Raw genomic sequence first — 11646 nt, forward strand, 5'->3', positions numbered from 1 at the left:
TTTGTAGTAAAGCGAGTGGAATAATCTAACGTTATACAATTTTGTTTTGGGTGGCCTTGTGTATCCCCCCCTAAAATAAAAACAGGCAGTGTTTAGGGAATGGCTGAATATAATTCATTGCCCCGGGTGGATTTTTCAAGCAGCTGCCATTTTTAACCATGACGAGAACATGTCTCAGAAGGGAGCCTGCTAGAAGGGCCAGAAAAACACTGTTGATTTACTCCTTCAGGTTGTCCAAATGAGAGGAGCTTTTTGGTGCTAGTCACAGATTGAGGAAACAGGTGAACGTCAGGGCCAAACCTAGTAAAGCAACTTTAAATAATATGTGTAAGCTTTTGTTTTTCAAGGCTATTATGGCCTACATAAGGAGCTGAGACAGAAAACTTTAAATATTAAAGCTACTATCTCTCGTGTCCTCAGTGGACATTTTGTTATTAAAGGAGAGGACAATGATAAGGGTCACTGGGGCTAGGCAATTTCAATATTTATATTCAATATATTCCTGTCTACTCTGTTTGGTGCATTCCATCAATTTATAGCTAATCCCACTGAGCACTGGTGTGAGATCAATAGTACTAGATTTACATGACTTTTAAGTGCACTCTAGCGTGCTACTCTACTGTACCCAGGAGTAGCCAACACTCTAATCGGCTGTGAAACAGGGAAGTTGCCTCATTTTGAGGGAAATCACCAGGTTAGTCATCTACACGTGAGTGACAGGGTTGGGGTCAATTCGATTTAAATGAAGCAGCGGCATTTCCTCAATTCCTCTTCATTACTTTTTAATGAGGAAAATTGGAATATGAATTACAATTTCAGTTTACTTCCTGAATTGACTGAATTGAAATAGAGTTGGCCCTTGACATCAGCAATTAAAACAATAAAAAAGTGGGCACCCCACCACTGTTTTGGTAAATAGCTAAGGAATGGGGCTGGAGAAATTCAAATTCATAGACAGAGCTATGGATGCAGGGACTGACCATCCATGACACCATCCATGTTTTGAGGCTATACAGTGTTTGTTTACAATTACCGTGTTTACAAACATTGGAGCAAAACAAGCTTATATTTTGGGTTTTGATGGACTAAGACAGTTCAACTAAGCTCACTAAGTATTTATGAGTTATATTCTTAATGGGTATATATTTAATTCATTTATAAGTCCAAAAACTTACGTAGAAAATGCAGATTTCCCTTTTGACACTGAAAGTCATCATGAAATACTCATCAAACGAGACTGGAAGTCTACAAAAGAGAGGTAAAAAAAGGAGGAACTGAGATGGAGGGAGGAAGTAGGTTAAAGACAAACGGAGAGAGTGGTTTACAAGCGTTGCCAGCTGTCTGCGTAGTTCACTGAGGTCAAAGGTAGGTCAATGATGGACTTATTCATGTCTGTGTTCATTGGCTTGTAAAATGACAAAACATTGTACAGTAAATCTATTGAATGTATTTGTGTTTGTTAAACATGGGACCTGAATTTATAATTTGTTAATGGGTGATGACGTAGAGTACATTCAAAGCCAATGGCGAACGTGCATAAAGAATTGGCAGAATTCAGATACAGCGGGGCAAAAAAGTATTTAGTCAGCCACCAATTGTGCAAGTTCTCCCACTTAAAAAGATGAGAGAGGCCTGTAATTTTCATCATAGGTACACTTCAACTATGACAGACAAAATGAGGAAAAAAAATCCAGAAAATCACATTGTAGGATTTTTAATGAATTTATTTGCAAATTATGGTGGAAAATAAGTATTTGGTCACCTACAAACAAGCAAGATTTCTGGCTCTCACAGACCTGTAACTTCTTCTTTAAGAGGCTCCTCTGTCCTCCACTTGTTACCTGTATTAATGGCACCTGTTTGAACTTGTTATCAGTATAAAAGACACCTGTCCACAACCTCAAACAGTCACACTCCAAACTCCACTATGGCCAAGACCAAAGAGCTGTCAAAGGACACCAGAAACAAAATTGTAGACCTGCACCAGGCTGGGAAGACTGAATCTGCAATAGGTAAGCAGCTTGGTTTGAAGAAATCAACTGTGGGAGCAATTATTAGGAAATGGAAGACATACAAGACCACTGATAATCTCCCTCGATCTGGGGCTCCACGCAAGATCTCACCCCGTGGGGTCAAAATGATCACAAGAACGGTGAGCAAAAATCCCAGAACCACATGGGGGGACCTAGTGAATGACCTGCAGAGAGCTGGGACCAAAGTAACAAAGCCTACCATCAGTAACACACTACGCCGCCAGGGACTCAAATCCTGCAGTGCCAGACGTGTCCCCCTGCTTAAGCCAATACATGTCCAGGCCAGTCTGAAGTTTGCTAGAGAGCATTTGGATGATCCAGAAGAAGATTGGGAGAATGTCATATGGTCAGATGAAACCAAAATATAACTTTTTGGTAAAAACTCAACTCGTCGTGTTTGGAGGACAAAGAATGCTGAGTTGCATCCAAAGAACACCATACCTACTGTGAAGCATGGGGGTGGAAACATCATGCTTTGGGGCTGTTTTTCTGCAAAGGGACCAGGACGACTGATCCGTGTAAAGGAAAGAATGAATGGGGCCATGTATCGTGAGATTTTGAGTGAAAACCTCCTTCCATCAGCAAGGGCATTGAAGATGAAACGTGGCTGGGTCTTTCAGCATGACAATGATCCCAAACACACCGCCCGGGCAACGAAGGAGTGGCTTCGTAAGAAGCATTTCAAGGTCCTGGAGTGGCCTAGCCAGTCTTCAGATCTCAACCCCATAGAAATTCTTTGGAGGGAGTTGAAAGTCCGTGTTGCCCAGCAACAGCCCCAAAACATCACTGCTCTAGAGGAGATCTGCATGGAGGAATGGGCCAAAATACCAGCAGCAGTGTGTGAAAACCTTGTGAAGACTTACAGAAAACGTTTGACCTCTGTCATTGTCAACAAAGGGTATATAACAAAGTATTGAGATAAACTTTTGTTATTGACCAAATACTTATTTTCCACCATAATTTGCAAATAAATTCATTAAAAATCCTACAAAGGGATTTTCTGGATTTTCTTTTCTCATTATGTCTGTCATAGTTGAAGTGTACCTATGATGACAATTACAGGCCTCTCTCATCTTTTTAAGTGGGAGAACTTGCACAATTGGTGGCTGACTAAATACTTTTTTGCCCCACTGTATGACATCATTGTTCTAGTACTATCGACCAAGTTTTTAAACTACAACGCACGATATGGTTAAATGTGCCAATAAATCAGAACAATCGACTTTTTTGTTTTTCAAATTGCTGGTGTCTTGAAAATATAATTGGGATCATGTATCCTCTGCTAATGACCATACCAAAAAAAAGAGTAACAGAGAGCAATGTACAATAGGGTGGACAAGGAATTTATGGTAAGCCCATGGGGGGTGCCATCTTTATGTACCTCCGCTATTAGACTATTTAAATATAGAAAATGAACAAGCTGCCTTCAGAGCAGCAGTTTAAATGACAGGTCAAAATGAGTATAAATCATATTAGGTTTGGACGTGTTGTGTTGCCACTTGTGAAAGTTGACATAAAATACACACAAATAACACACAATCATAAATATCTTAGAGTCTCCCCTCTCTCCTGAAAGTTAGTGCAGGCGTTCCTGTCGAAGCAATAGAGCCTCTTGATGTGGTCTGTCATTTCCTCAGAGCTGGCTATGCTACAGAACAAGGGTTTTAGGGGTGTGGGAAAGAGCGGTGTGAAAGGGTAGAGAGGAAGTGTGTATTTATCTCTGTTGGTGGGGCCGATTCCCACTTTGATCTGTCGGACCAATGGACAGACGGACCAACTCACTGACTGACTAGGGCTGTGGTGGTCACGAAATTTCGGCAGCTGGTGATTGTCCAGCAAATAACTGTCGGTCTCATGGTAATTGTCAGTTAATTAACATAAACACATTTGGCATCTCCTGGCTTCCACACATAGCCTACAAGCCACTGATGCTGAACCTTTGGAACATCTACATTTTAAAAAATCGAATAAATCCATGTAATTTAGCCTACAAACTCACAATAAATCCAATATTTTACTTTAGACAGGTCTAAAGAGGCATGATATGAAGAAAATGTAGTCTATTTCAGAAGAACAGAATAGCATACTCTTGAGTTGTCCTTATGTTAGGTCCTGTTCTGGCTATGCCAAATGGCTGTGGAATGTACTAATTCATTTAGCAGACAAGATTTGCTTAGAATTCCATGGTATTATTTTATAGTATGAAGAATACAATTGAACAAAGCTGAATAAAATAGAAAGGATATTGTCTCCAAATTATTTAAGTGAGTGCGCACGTGAGGCTATTCTATGTTGAGCGGTTAACAAAGAAATAGGTATTCCTATATGCTTAATTTAGAGTTATTAATGTAGCTTTAGTTGTTCTACAAACGTTGGGCTATATGTTTTGATTTTTAATACATTGTAAGGCTGCAAGATGCGACTCTAATGATGATTTGAAAAAAGTAGCTTGAATGGCATGAGCTCTGCTTTGTTTTTTGCGCAGGCTGTACACACTACATTAGTCACTTATTCAGAATTTAACAAGCACTTGATAATAATTTCACGGCAGCATCCCCTTTGTGTGGCTGTAATGCACCCTAAAAAATCTATGCATATTGCAGCAAGTGGCCTTTGTGCCTTTCTTGCTGAGTGCTGTGCACACCATCACCTGATCGGGTCTTTCTCACAGGCTACAAGTAAAGACAGACAAATCGGGGACGCAACTACGCGCCTCCTTATCCAATTCCGAGGTTCATATTGAAGATATTGAAAGAACTGTCCACATTGAATTTTTATCAGCCAACAAGATGAGTAGGCCTAACGAACAGCAAAAGCACTAGCCAATGTCAATCTGCTATCCCCCATAGCACAAAGGTTGACCTATTCTATTCTGTGAGAGAAATAAATATTACAAACATAGCCTGGGACAGTTATGTGATGCGAAAGATCCCAAATTAATACAACCACTGGCATCAAAAATCATTTTTTACACAATGTGGCTGACGTAACAGATCAGAACGTTTAGCTTAAAATGTTGATAAACTATTAGACTACTTCTTCACATTATAAGCGCAGCAATGCGCACATGGTTGTAGGCTATAAGCACAAATGTTCCATTCGTGGAAAACACCATTATCAAAAGTGAAGGCAAATGCAATCATGCATGTAATGCTTTTATTATAAAGGTGCATTTTTATGGTGAAAATGATCTTCCCCAAACTTGAAATTCATGCGCTGTTTATGCTCTGTCTACTCTTCCAAGATGGCATTGCAGTCGGACATGTGTTTCTGTCTTGTCCCTTCCTGTCCCTTGTAAACATCGTTTTTCATAGTTTTTTCCCGTATATATATATAATATTTTAATATCACTTTCTATCTATGGACTGAATATACTCTCCTGCAACCCGCCTCACCCAATGCGGTACGGATCTGCTATTGTTATACTTAAGAACTCATCAACTCATCAAAAGCTAGCCAGCTAACTGGCTACCAGCTAACTGGCTACTAGTTAGCCACGGCCCGCTAGCTGTCTAAAGTACATCGGACTGTTAGCTTAAGAGGCCCATCGGACAAACTCTTTGGCCACTATACCCACCATACGGAGCCCTGCTGATCCGTCGGCTGAACCGTCGCCTGAACCGGAACCCCAACAGATGCAAGCCAGCTAACTAGCTAGTAGCTAGTAGTCAGAAATCCACTACTAGCAGTCATCTGCCACCTCTAGCACGAACAACTCTCGCCAGTCTGCACAGCGCGACTCAAACCAGAGCAAATTGGACTTATTTTTCTCCATATCTCCAGATTCCTACCGCTAGCTCTGAACTTTTTTCTTTCTTTTTTTCATCACCTGGATCACCGCAGCTAGCTAGCTGCTATTCGAGTGGCCACTTCTGGCTAACGTCACTGTCCCGAAGCAATAACCAATTAGCCTGGAGCAAGCCTTGCTAGGCCCATCTCCCGGCTAGCCAAAGACGTCCATCAGCCACTACCTGGCCTACAATACCTCTTTTTGCCAACTGGCCTGGACCCCCGCCGACTCATCACGACTGGACCACCGACGTGATTCGCCCGATGGGGTTTTTCTCAACTGGCTTCACCGTCGCTTCGTCCCCTGAAATCCCATCCGCTAGCATGCTAGCCGCGGCCTGCTAGCTGTCCAGAGCACATCGGACTGTTAGCTTAAGAGGCCCACAGGACAAATTCTTTGGCCACTATACCTATTCTGCCAATTGGCCTGGTTTGCCGCACGGAGCCCTGCTGATCCGTCTGCCGATGTAAGAGCAAGAGAGGGCCACAACAGACTTTCTTCCGTCGCGATGTCCCTCCAAGGCCCATTTGTTAGCTTGCTTGCCCCGGCCCGCAAGCTGCCTGAAGCCAGTCACTGGACTCCTATGATCACTCGGCTACGCATGCCTATCGCTAAGGTCAATATGCCTTGTCCATTGCTGTTTTGGTTAGTATTTATTGCCTTATTTCACTGTAGAGCCTCTAGCCCTGCTCTAGCCCTGCCTTATTTAACACTTTAGTTCCACCTACCACACATGCGGTGACATCACCTGGTTTAAATGATATTTCAAGGGACAATATCTCTTTCATCGTCACTCAATGCACAGATTTACCCTCACTGTATCCACATCCTACCATACCTTTGTCTGTACATTATGCCTTGAATCTATTCTACCGTGCCCAGAAATCTGCTCCTTTTACTCTCTGATCTGAATGTACAAGACGACCAGTTATTTTAGCCTTTAGCGTAGCCTTATCCTACTCCTCCTCTGTTCCTCTGGTGATGTGGAGGTTAATCCAGGCCCTGCAGTGCCTAGCTCCACTACCATTCCCCAGCCTTGGTTTCATGCATGTTAACATTAGAAGCCTCCTCCCTAAGTTTGTTTTATTCACTGCCCTAGCACACTCTGCCAACCCAGATGTCCTAGCCGTGTCTGAATCCTGGCTCAGGAAGACCACCAAAACCCCTGAAATTTCCATCCCTAACTATAACATTTTCTGCCAACATAGAACTGCCAAAGGGGGCGGTGTTGCAATCTACTGCAGAGATAGCCTGCAGAGTTCTGTCTTACTATCCAGGTCTGTACCCAAACAATTAGAGCTTCTACTTTTAAAAATCCACCTTTCCAGAAACAAGTCTATCACCGTTGCCGCTTGCTATAGACCACCCTCTGCCCCCAGCTGTGCCCTGGACAACATATGTGAATTGATTACTCCCCATCTATCTTCAGAGATCGTGCTGCTAGGTGACCTAAACTGGGACATACTTAACACCCCGGCCATCCTACAATCTAAGCTTGATGCCCTCAATCTCTCACAAATTATCAATGAACCCACCAGGTACAACCCCAAATCCGTAAACAAGGGCACCCTCATAGATATCATCCTAACCAACTTGCCCTCCAAATACACCTCTGCTGTTTCAACCAAGATCTCAGCGATCACTGCCTCAATGCATGCATCCGTAATGGGTCTGCGGTCAAACGACCACCCCTCATCACTATCAAACGCTCCCTAAAACACTTCAGCGAGCAGGCCCTCCTAATCGACCTGGCCCGGGTATCCTGGAAGGATTTTGACCTTCCCCCGTCAGTAGAGGATGCCTGGTCATTCTTTAAAAGTGCCTTCCTCACCATCTTAAATAAGCATGCCCCGTTCAAAAAATGTTGAACCAGGAACAGATATAGCACTTGGTTCTCTCCAGACCTGACTGCCCTTGACCAGCACAAAAACATCCTGTGGCATTCTGCATTAGCATCGAATAGCCCCTGTGATATGCAACTTTTCAGGGAAGTCAGGAACAAATATACACAGGCAGTTAGGAAAGCTAAGGCTAGCGTTTCAAGCAGAAATTTGCATCCTGTAGCACAAACTCAAACAAGTTCTGGGACATGGTCCAAGTCCATGGAGAATAAGAGCAGCTGCCCACTGCACTGACGCTATGAGACACTGTCACCACGGATAAATCCACTATAATTGAGAATTTCAATAAGCATTTTTCTACGGCTGGCCATGCTTTCCACCTGGCTACCATTACACCGGTCAACAGCCCTGCACTCCCCACAGCAACTCGCCCAAGTCTCCCCCATTTCTCCTTCACCCAGATAGTTGATGTTCTTAAAGAACTGAAAAAGGTGGACCCCTACAAACCGGGCAAGACAATCTGGACCCTCACTTTTTAAAATGATATGCCGAAATTGTTGCAACCCCTATTACTAGCCTGTTCAAACTCTCTTTCGTCTCGTCTGAGATTCCCAAAGATTGGAAAACTGCCGTGGTCACCCCCCTCTTCAAAGGGGGAGACACTCTAGAACCAAATTGCTACAGTCCTATATCTATCCTACTCTGCCTTTCTAAGGTCTTCGAAAGCCAAGTCAACAAACAGATTACCGACCATTTCGAATCCCATCGTACCTTCTCCGCTATGCAATCTGGTTTCAGAGCTGGTCATGGGTGCACCTCAGCCACGCTCAAGGTCCTAAACAATATCATAACCGCCATCGATAAGAGACATTAATGTGCAGCCGTATTCATCGACCTGGCTAAGGCTTTCGACTCTGTCAATCACCACATTCTTATTGGCAGACTCAACAGCCTTGTTTTCTCAAATGATTGCCTCGCCTGGTTCACCAACTACTTCTCTGATAGAGTTCAGTGTGTCAAATCGGAGAGCCTGTTGTCCGAACCTCTGGCAGTCTCTATGGGGGTGCCACAGGGTTCAATTCTCGGGCCATTTCTTTTCTCTGTATACATCTATGATGTCGATCTCGCTGCTGGTGACTCTCTGATCCACCTCTACGCAGACGACACCATTCTGTACACTTCTGGCCCTTATTTGGACATTGTGTTAACTAACCTCCAGACAAGCTTCAATGCCATACATCTCTCCTTCCGTGGCCTCCAACTGCTCTTAAATGTAAGTAAAACTAAGTCCATGCTCTTCAACCGATCACTGCCCGCACCTGCCCGCCCGTCCAGCATCACTACTCTGGACGGTTCTGACTTAGAATATGTGGACAATTACAAATACCTAGGTGTCTGGCTAGACTGTAAACTCTCCTTCCAGACTCACATTAAACATCTCCAATCCAAAATTAAATATAGAATTGGCTTCCTATTTCGCAACAAAGCATCCTTCACTCATGCTGCCAAGCATACCCTCGTAAAACTGACCATCCTACCGATCCTCGACTTTGGCGATGTCATCTATAATATAGCCTCCAACACTCTACTCAACAAATTGGATGCAGTTTATCACAGTGCCATCCGTTTTGTCACCAAAGCCCCATATACTACCCACCACTGCGACCTGTATGCTCTCATTGGCTGGCCATCGCTTCATACTCGTCGACAAACCCACTGGCTCCAGGTCATCTACAAGTCTCTGCTAGGTAAAGCCCCGCCTTATCTCAGCTCACTTGTCACCATAGCAGCACCCACCCATAGCACGCGCTCCAGCAGGTATATCTCACTGGTCACCCCTAAAGTCAATTCCTCCTTTGGCCGCCTCTCCTTACAGTTCTCTGCTGCCAATGACTGGAACGAACTGCAAAAATCAATGAAGCTGGAGACCCATATCTCCCTCACTAGCTTTAAGCACCAGCTGTCAGAGCAGCTCACAGATCACTGCACCTGTACATAGCCCATCTGTAAACAGCCCATCCAACTACCTCATCCCCATACTGTATTTATTTATTTATCTTGCTCCTTTGCACCCCAGTATCTCTACTTGCACATTATTCTTCTGCACATCTATCATTCCAGTGTCTAATTGCTATATTGTAATTACTTCGTCCTCATGGCCTATTTATTGCCTTACTTCCCTTATCTTACCTAATTTGCACTCACTGTATATATATCTTTCTTTTTTCTACTGTATTATTGACTGTATGCTTGTTTATTCCATGTGTAACTCTGTGTTGTTGTATGTGTCGAACTGCTGTGCTTTATCTTGGCCAGATCGCAGTTGTAAATGAGAATTTGTTCTCAACTAGCCTACCTGGTTAAATAAAGGTCAAATAAAAAAAATAAAAAGATGTACAGTATGCTAGTTAGGCTCTACACCCCTTGTAAAGCAGAATAATGTGCTTAATTTTAGGAAGTTATTTGGCCACTTAAGTTGTGATACAAATCTAATTAAAACATATCTATGGGCTAGGCTACATGAGGTGTGCAACTATGAATTGAAAAAGTCACAAAAAAGGCATTGTTTCTTAAGCTGGGCATCATTCACAAGTGATAGGCTAATATTGTCACCCATCAGACTATACTTGATTTAGTCTTGTCTTTACATATACTAAATAATATATCTGTGACATTTGTTTTGATTTAGAATGGACCGTTATCCTGCACCTGAATCGAAACAGGGGCAGTAGGAAAAAATACATCTATGTACTCTAATACATCTACAGTATGTACTTAAATAGCGAATGGAGGACGCTTTCCCCATGGTTTATTTTCATGCCAGCCAGGTAGGCTATACTCCTGTTGTAAATATAAGCAATGTGCTCAATATTAGGAAAGTTGAAAAAAAGATATAGTAGCCTAGCTTATTGAAAGTTGATCATCCTCTTTTCAGTAGATGCCATCACTGTTTTCTCGCAGAATTGCATAGCCTATTGAAATGTTTTGCAACATGAGCTCATGGGCTCTCATTAAGTGTTTGATTCGATTTTTGAATACATTTCCATTGATTTCAGAGTGATTAGAGGGACAATAGAGTGCTGAGTACCAGGCAGTTAGTAAGTTTGGTAGGCTACTAATGACCATCAGCGGCATCAGAGTTTGGAGAAGCCTAATTACCGTGACTAAACGGTCACATGGAATTTGACTGCTTCATGACTCGTGGCCACCAGTGTGTCTATGACTGACCATCTCACTGGCAGGAGAAATGTGGAGGCTAGGGTCCCTCTGCCACCTGAAAAGATTATAAGATGATGCCTTGTTGCAACTCCTGTCTATATAAAAGCCCAGTCAAACTCTTAGTGGTTTTCATCTCAAATCTCATCTTCGAATAAAACAAACAACTTTTTTAAAGATAACGTCAAATTGTTTTCATGTATTTGTGCTATATGGGTTAAAAAAATTGTCAACATTAATAAAATGAAAACAACCAAGTGCTATGGTAGCACAATCAAACACTTCATTGAGAACACGATTGGACATGGGTTCCATATAAAACCCTGATGACAAAACCATCACTTCTCCACAGCAACAAAGCAAGGGGAAACACCAAGCAGTTTCATGAAAGAGCTTAGAAGGATATGAAATCATGGGCAGGGTCTCCTCCTTAGCCACTTACTGTATATTGAGATTTTTCCATCCATCCCAAACAATCTCTCTATTTGTCTTCATATTTAGCGGGGAGAAGCTGATTCAATTATTTACTTTCCATTGTCTGGAATATGGAATATTAATTTACAGGCTTCATGTCAACACGTCCCCACACATTACAGCATGAGATAACACAGTCCTCCCTCAGACAGACATGTACATGCGTTTTCAAGTGTAACATGCCTACGTAACCTACTGTATACTCACGCTGATGTCCCTCCCCATCCCCATGCAGGACATGTGTCTCCATCCTAAGCTTCAATCACATCACATCTGATGTTTTTGAAAGAAA

Source organism: Salvelinus namaycush, chromosome 11 (assembly GCF_016432855.1).
Source record: "Salvelinus namaycush isolate Seneca chromosome 11, SaNama_1.0, whole genome shotgun sequence".
Lineage (NCBI taxonomy): Eukaryota > Metazoa > Chordata > Actinopteri > Salmoniformes > Salmonidae > Salvelinus > Salvelinus namaycush.